The following is an 8,200-nucleotide window of genomic DNA, read 5'->3' as shown; positions in this document are numbered from 1 at the left end:
GACTAATCATCCCAAGGCTGTTGCAGAAGTTTCTTCTAGTAGTGAGACCGCTGCTCTCACCAAGACTCTGGGAGAGATGACCAGTATACTAAAGTAGCTCCAGCTGAATCAACAACAACCTCCGCCCCCTCCATAACAGCAGTGTCAACAATTAGTCCCTCAGAGAGTGTGTGGAATATGCGCTTGGTACTCTCACTACACTGATGAATGCCCACAACTACAGGAGGATAACACTTGGTGACTACAAATGCGTATTACAACCGTCCGAATCAAGGGTACTATCAATAAGGAGGTAACTATAACCAAGGTGGTAACTACAATCAAGGTTGGCAGGACAATTCCAACCAAGGATGGAGAGATAATTCCAACCAAGGGTGGAGAGATAATTCCAAGCAAGGATGGAGGGACAACTACAACCAAGAAGGCAAAGACAACGGTGGAAATCAAAGGTGAAATAACAACAACTATCAACAAAACCAGAATCAACAGAACCCTCCACACAGAGCACCTCACCAAAGGCAAGCCCATGCACCTCAGTTCAACCAACCACAAGCTCCTCAAATTACCTACCCCCCTTCTACCGCCATTGATGAGATGCTCCGCTATCTTATGCAAGGACAAAAAGAGCTTCAAGCCACAATTGCCTCTGGCATTAATGGTCTTACTTCTACTATCCAAGCTCTTCTATCCCGTATGGAACCACCATCTACCCCCAACAATCAACCTTCAAGCTCTAGTACATGCACTTCCCTCCTAACCTTTACCCAACTCTAAAGGTGGCATCAATGCCATCACTTTAAGGTCTGGCACTACATTTCAAGAGAGGAGTCCCGAAGAGCCAAGCTCAGTAGACGATGTTCAAGTTGAAGATGTTGTTGAGGTAGAAGATGTAGAAGAAGAGGATGAGGTACGAGATACGGTTGAAGAAGAAGTTGCTCAACCAAGGAATGGAGTGCCTAAGTAAGATGATGCTGTGAGAGAAGCCATTCCCATTCCTTTTCCACACCTTGCTATGAGGACTAAGAAGCAAGTTGAGTTAGACCCCAAGATGGTAGAAATCTTCAAAAAGGTTGAGGTAACTATTCCCCTTTTTTATGCTATTCAACAAGTACCTAAATATGCTAAGTTTTTGAAAGTTTTATGCATGCATAAGGATAAAATTAATGATTTAGAAACTATTCCTTTAGGTAGCTCTATCTCCGCTTTAATGGGTGCTATACGGGAAAAATGTGGGGATCCCGGTCCATACATGGTTACTTGCATTATAGGGGATGTGCAATTTATTGACTGCATGTGTGATTTAGGTGCATGGGTTAGTATTATGCCATTATCTGTATATGATGCCTTGAGGCTCCTGATGAGCGGATAATTTATACGCTTTTTGGCATTATTTTTAGGTAGTTTTTAGTAGGTTCTAGCTACTTTTTAGTATGTTTTTATTAGTTTTCATGCAAAATTCATATTTCTGGACTTTACTATGAGTTTGTGTGTTTTTCTGTGATTTCAGGTATTTTTTGGCTGAAATTGAGGGATCTGAGCAAAAATCTGATTCAGGCTGAAAAAGGACTGCTGATGTTGTTGGATTCTAACCTCCCTGCACTCGAAATAGATTTTCTGGAGCTACAGAAGTCCAATTGGCGCGCTCTTAATTGCGTTGGAAAGTAGACATCTAGGGCTTTCCAGAAATATATAATAGTCCATACTTTGCTCAAAGATAAATGACGTAAATTGTCATTTAACGCCAGTTCCATATTCCATTCTGGCGTTAAACGCCAGAAACATGTTACAAGTTGAAGTTAAACGCCCAAAATATGTTACAACCTGGCGTTTAACTCCAGAAACAGCCCAAACACGTGAAAAGCTCAAGTCTCAGCCCCAACACACACCAAGTGGGCCCCGGAAGTGGATTTCTGCACTATCTATCTTAGTTTACTCATTTTCTGTAAACCTAGGTTACTAGTTTAGTATTTAAACAACTTTTAGAGATTTATTCTATACCTCATGACATTTTTAGATCTGAACTTTGTACTCTTTGATGGCATGGGTCTCTAAATTCCATTGTAAGGGGTGAGGAGCTCTGCTGTGTCTCGATGAATTAATGCAATTATTTCTGTTTTCTATTCAAACACGATTATTTCTATCTAAGATATTCATTCGCACTTTAATATGAAGAAGGTGATGATCCGTGAATTTCATCAACTATTCTCAACCTATGAACGCGTGCCTAAAAACCACCTCCGTTCTACCTTTGATTGAATAAGTATTTCTTGGATTCCTTAATCAGAATCTTCGTGGTATAAGCTACAATCCATTGGCAGTGTTCTTGAGAATCCGGAAAGTCTAAACCTTGTATGTGGTATTCCGAGTAGGATTCAGGGATTGAATGACTGTGACGAGCTTCAAACTCACAAAGGTTGGGCGTAGTGACAAACGCAAAAGGATCAATGGATCCTATTCCAACATGAGTGAGAACGGACAGATGATTAGCCGTGCGGTGACAGCGCACCTGGACCATGTTCACTGAGATGACGGATGGTAGCCATTGACAACGGTGATCCACTAACACACAGCTTGCCATGGAAGGAACCTTGCGTGCGTGAAGAAGATGACAATAGGAAAGCAGAGATTCAGAAGACAAAACATCTCCAAAACTCTAACATATTCTCCATTACTGCATAACAAGTATTATTTAATCCATGCTTTTTATTTACTACCAATCAAAACTGAGCTTTTTATTTACTACCAATCAAAACTGAGATTTATTATTATCCTGACTACCAATCAAAACTGAGAATTATTATTATCCTGACTAAGAGTTACAAGATAACCATAGCTGCTTCAAGCCAACAATCTCTGTGGGATTCAACCCTTACTCACGTAAGGTATTACTTGGACGACCCAGTGCACTTGCTGGTTAGTGGTACGAGTTGTGAAAAGTGTGATTTACAATTTCGTGCACCAAGTTTTTGGCACCGTTTCCGGGGATTATTTGAGTTTGAACAACTGACGGTGAATCTTGTAGCTTAGATTAGGAAAATTTTGTCTTTTGGGTCAGAGTCTTTTATTTTCCTTTCAAAAAATTTTTCAAAAATAGTATTTTTTAATTTTTAGTTTTTCTGTGAGTTTAGTGTCATGTTTTAAGTTTGTTGTCAATTACATGCTTTTCTTTGTCTTTCAATTTTCGAATTGCATGTTCTTTATTCTTCCTTGATCTTCAAATTGTTCTTGTCAATTTTTCTTATTTGATCTTTAGTTTGTGTTGTTTTGTGTCTTTTCTTGTTTTTCTTGTGCATTTTCAAATTTTTAGTTTTCAAAAAAAAATTTTATTTATTAAATACCTTATTAAAACACGTTAAATTTATAGCTCAGTTGGCTAGAGCGTGGGCTTGTGTTCTTGGCAATTGGGTATCTTCTTTTTAAAATTTTTTCAAAAATAATTTTTCTTTGATTAAATCTTGTGCCAAACTTTAAGTTTGGTGTTCTCTTGTTAATTTTCTTTAATTTTTGAAAATTTTATTTTGGTTTTCTAAAAATTTTATGTTTGGTGTTCTTTCTTTTGTTCTTGTTGTTCTTGTGAGTCTTCAAGGTGTTCTTGAGTCTTCTTTGTGTTTTGATCTTAAAATTTTTAAGTTTGGTGTGCCTCGGTGTTTTCCCTCCAAAATTTTCGAAAACAAGGAGCATTGGATTTAAAAATTTTAAGTCTTGTGCCTTTTGTGTGATTTTCTCTTTCATAATAAAATTCAAAAATAAAAAAATATATCTTTTCTAACTATTTTTAAGCTAATATTTCAAAATTTTTCATAAAAATTCAGATTTCAATTTCAAAATTTTATCTTATCATATCTTAGTTCTTAAGATTTTAAAATCATATCTTTTTCAAAAATATCCTAACCACTTTCTCTCTCCTCACTTTTTCGAAAATCTTCATAAATTATTTTCAATTTTTTTATTTTTATTTTTATTTTAGTTTTTATTTTATTTTATTTTATTATTTCGAAAAAATTTTTATATAATAAAATAAATAAAATAAATTCACGTCATCTCCCTTTCTCCATCATGGACCTAAGTGGAAATGAACAGTCCAGAAGGACTCTGGGGTCATATGCTAACCCCACTACTGCTTCATATGGGAGTAGTATCTATATACTCTCCATCAGAGTCAGTAGTTTTGAGTTGAATTCTCAGCTCATTATCATGGTGCAGCAAAATTGCCAGTATTCCGGTCTTCCACATGAAGAACCTATTGAGTTTCTGGCACAGTTCTTACAAATTGCTGACACAGTACATGATAAGGAAGTAGATCAGGATGTCTACAGACTGTTACTGTTCCTATTTGCTGTGAAAGATCAAGCTAAGAGGTTGTTAAATAACCAACCCAAGGCCAGCATAAGGACATGGAAACAGCTGTCGGAAAAATTCCTGAATCAATATTTCCCTCCAAAAAGGATGACACAGCTGAGGCTGGCCATCCAAGGCTTCAAACAAGGAGATAATGAATCTCTTTATGATGCCTGGGAGAGATACAGAGAGATGCTAAGAAAATGCCCCTCCGAAATATTTTCAGAGTGGGTGCAGTTAGACATCTTCTATTATGGGCTTACAGAGAAAGCTCAGATGTCTTTGGACCACTCAGTTGGTGGATCTATACACATGAGAAAGACAATTAAAGAAGCTCAAGAGCTCATTGATACAGTTGCCAGAAATCAGCATATGTACCTAAGTAGTGAGTCTTCCATAAAAGAAGAGGCTAAAATAGTAACTGCTGAACTCAGTCCTACAGAACAAGTTTCGGAATTCAATCAGCAATTAGATTTTCTAACAAAACAGCTAGCCAAATTCAAGGAGATACTACAAGACACAAGAATGGCTAATATGAACATGGAAGTACATTTGAAGCAAACAGAACAGCAGTTATTAAAACAAATAACAGAAGAGTGCCAAGCAGTTCAATTAAGAAGTGGGAAGACATTAAATACCTCACTTCAAGGCAGCAGGAAGCCAAGAAATGAACAAACTGCTACCCAAAATCCCTCTGAGGACAGTAAGAACCCAGAGAGGAATAATTCTGGCGCTCAAACACCAGAAAAGGGTGGAGAGCTGGCGTTAAATGCCCAACCCATGCTCAGTTCTGGCGTTCAAACGCCACAAACAGGCAAGGAGTTGGCGTTAAACGCCCAAGGGAAGCTCAGTTCTGGCATTCAAATGCCAGAAATAGGTAAGGAGTTGGCGTCCAACACCAATTCAGCTTCCAACCCTGGCATTCAAATGCCAGTGGGAGATCAGACACATACAAGTGCTGATAGCAACCCCTCTAAGAAGGCTTTCCCAACCACCTCTGTAGGAAATAAACCTGCAACAACTAAGGTTGAGGAATACAAAGGCAAGATGCCTTATCCTCAGAAACTCTGCCAAGCGGAGCAGGATAATTAATTTGCCCGCTTTGTAGACTATCTCAGGACTCTTGAAATAAAGATTCTGTTTGCAGAGGCACTTGAGCAAATACCCTCTTATGCTAAGTTCATGAAAGAGATCTTAAGTCATAATAAGGATTGGAGAGAAACTGAAAAAGTTTACCTCATTGAAGAATGTAGTGTAGTCATTCTGAAAAGCTTACCAGAGAAGCTTAAAGATCTCGAAAGCTTCATGATACCATGCACATTAGAGGGTACTTGTACCAAGAAAGCTCTATGTGATCTTGGAGCAAGTATCAACCTAATACCTGCATCCACTATCAAAAAGCTTGGTTTGACTGAAGAAGTCAAACCAAGCCGAATATGTCTCCAACTTGCTGATGGCTCCATTAAATACCCATCAAGCGTGATTGAAGACTCAAAAGAGTGCAAAAGAGTGCAAGAGTTGGGCTATTTGCCTTTTCCACTGACTTTGTGGTGCTGGAAATGGAGGAGCACAAGAGTGCAACTCTCATTCTAGGAAGAACTTTCCTAGGAACTGGACGAACCCTCATTGATGTCCAAAAAGGGGAATTAACCCTGAGAGTCAATGAGGACGAGTTTAAGTTGAATGTTGTCAAAGCTATGCAGCATCCAGACACCCCAAACGACTGCATGAGCATTGATATTATTGACTCTTTGGGAAGAGGTCAATATGACTGAGAGTCTCGAATCAGAGTTAGAGGATATCTTTAAAGATGTTCAGCCTGATCTGGAGGAACCAGAGAAAATAATAGAACCTCTGAAAATCCCTCAGGATGAGGAGAAACCTCCTAAACCCGAGCTCAAACCATTACCACCATCCCTGAAATATGCATTTCTGGGAGAAGGTGGCACTTTTCCTGTAATCATAAGCTCTACCTTAGAACCACAAGAAGAGAAGGCACTAATTCAAGTGCTAAGGACGCACAAGACAGCTCTTGGGTGGTCCATAAGTGATCTTAAGGGCATTAGCCCAGCCAAATGCATGCACAAGATCCTATTGGAGGATAATGCTAAGCCAGTGGTTCAACCACAAAGGCAGCTAAATCCAGCCATGAATGAAGTGGTGCAGAAGGAGGTCACTAAATTACTAGAGGCTGGGATCATTTATCCTATTTCTGATAGCCCCTGGGTAAGCCCTGTCCAAGTCGTCCCTAAGAAGGGAGGCATGACAGTGGTTCATAATGAAAAGAATGAACTAGTTCCTACAAGAACAGTTACAGGGTGGCGCATGTGTATTGACTACAGAAGACTCAATACAGCACAGCTACCAGAAAGGATCATTTTCCTTTACCATTCATAGACCAGATGCTAGAAAGACTAGCAGGTCATGATTACTACTACTTTTTGGATGGCTATTCAGGTTACAATCAGATTGCAGTAGATCCCCAAGATCAAGAGAAAATAGTATTCACATGTCCATCTGGAGTATTTGTATACAGAAGGATGCCATTTGGCCTGTGCAATGCACCTGCAACCTTTCAATGGTGCATGCTCTCTATTTTCTCTGATATGGTGGAAAAATTTTCTGGAAGTCTTTATGGATGACTTCTCAGTATTTGGAGACTCATTCTGCTCCTATCTTGACCATCTGGCACTTGTTCTAAAAAGGTGCCAAGAGACTAACCTAGTTTTAAACTGGGAAAAATGTCACTTTATGGTGACTGAAGGAATTGTCCTTGGGCACAAAATTTCGAACAAAGGAATAGAAGTGGATCAAGCTAAGGTGGAGGTAATTGAAAAATTACCACCACTTGTCAATGTTAAGGCAATCAGAAGCTTTCTGGGGCATGCAGGATTCTACAGAAGGTTTATAAAGGATTTTTCAAAAATTGCAAAACCTCTGAGTAACCTGCTAGCTGCTGACACGCCATTTATCTTTGATAAGGAGTGTCTACAGGCGTTTGAGACTCTAAAAGCTAAGTTGGTTACAGCACCAGTCATCTCTGTACCAGACTGGACATTACCATTTGAATTAATGTGTGATGCCAGTGATCATGCCATTGGTGTAGTGTTGGGACAGAGGCATGACAAGCTTCTGCACGTCATTTATTACGCCAGCCGTGTTCTAAATGATGCACAGAAGAACTACACAACCACAGAAAAGTAATTGATTGCAGTCATTTATGCCATTGTCAAGTTCAGATCCTATTTAGTAGGATCAAAAGTGATTGTGTACACTGACCATGCTTGACATGGCGGAAATTGGCGAGTTAAGAATTTATTAATAGAAATACATTGCAAGTACAGTCCTTAACCAGCCGAAATTCTGCTTATCAATTTAAAAGGGTTGTCACAATATTGAAATAAAAATACTGGGAGTATGAATCCCAGGTCGTCTCCCAACGAGTTGCAGAGAAATGTGCTATTTTATCAATCAGGTGTTTTCAAAATTGGTTGAGTTGATAAACAGGAAATTAAATTAGAGAATTTAATTAATCTTAAATAAAAGCCTTTACTGGGAGTAGATTAGTTGGAATCCCTATTCTTGTTGAAGTACTCTCAAGATTAATTAATAATTGGAAGTTGCTCTGCTTAGTTATCCCTTACTAGGTAAAGGAAAGTCAAGCAAGTTGGAAGGCTGTTTCTAGTCACAAGTCCTAATCCTCTCCCTTGGGGAGGACTAGTGTCAATGATTAGAGGTTGATCCAACAATAATCCCAATTATAATTTCTCTCTTGAGTGATTCAACTCAAGGGTTCCTTTCAATCATCTCCCAATCAAGTGATGGAACTACTCACTCATCATAATTATAAACTTCACAGAAT

Source organism: Arachis duranensis, chromosome 2 (assembly GCF_000817695.3).
Source record: "Arachis duranensis cultivar V14167 chromosome 2, aradu.V14167.gnm2.J7QH, whole genome shotgun sequence".
NCBI lineage: Eukaryota > Viridiplantae > Streptophyta > Magnoliopsida > Fabales > Fabaceae > Arachis > Arachis duranensis.
The sequence above is the reverse complement of the archived record's forward strand: the minus strand, read 5'-3'. Positions refer to the sequence as shown.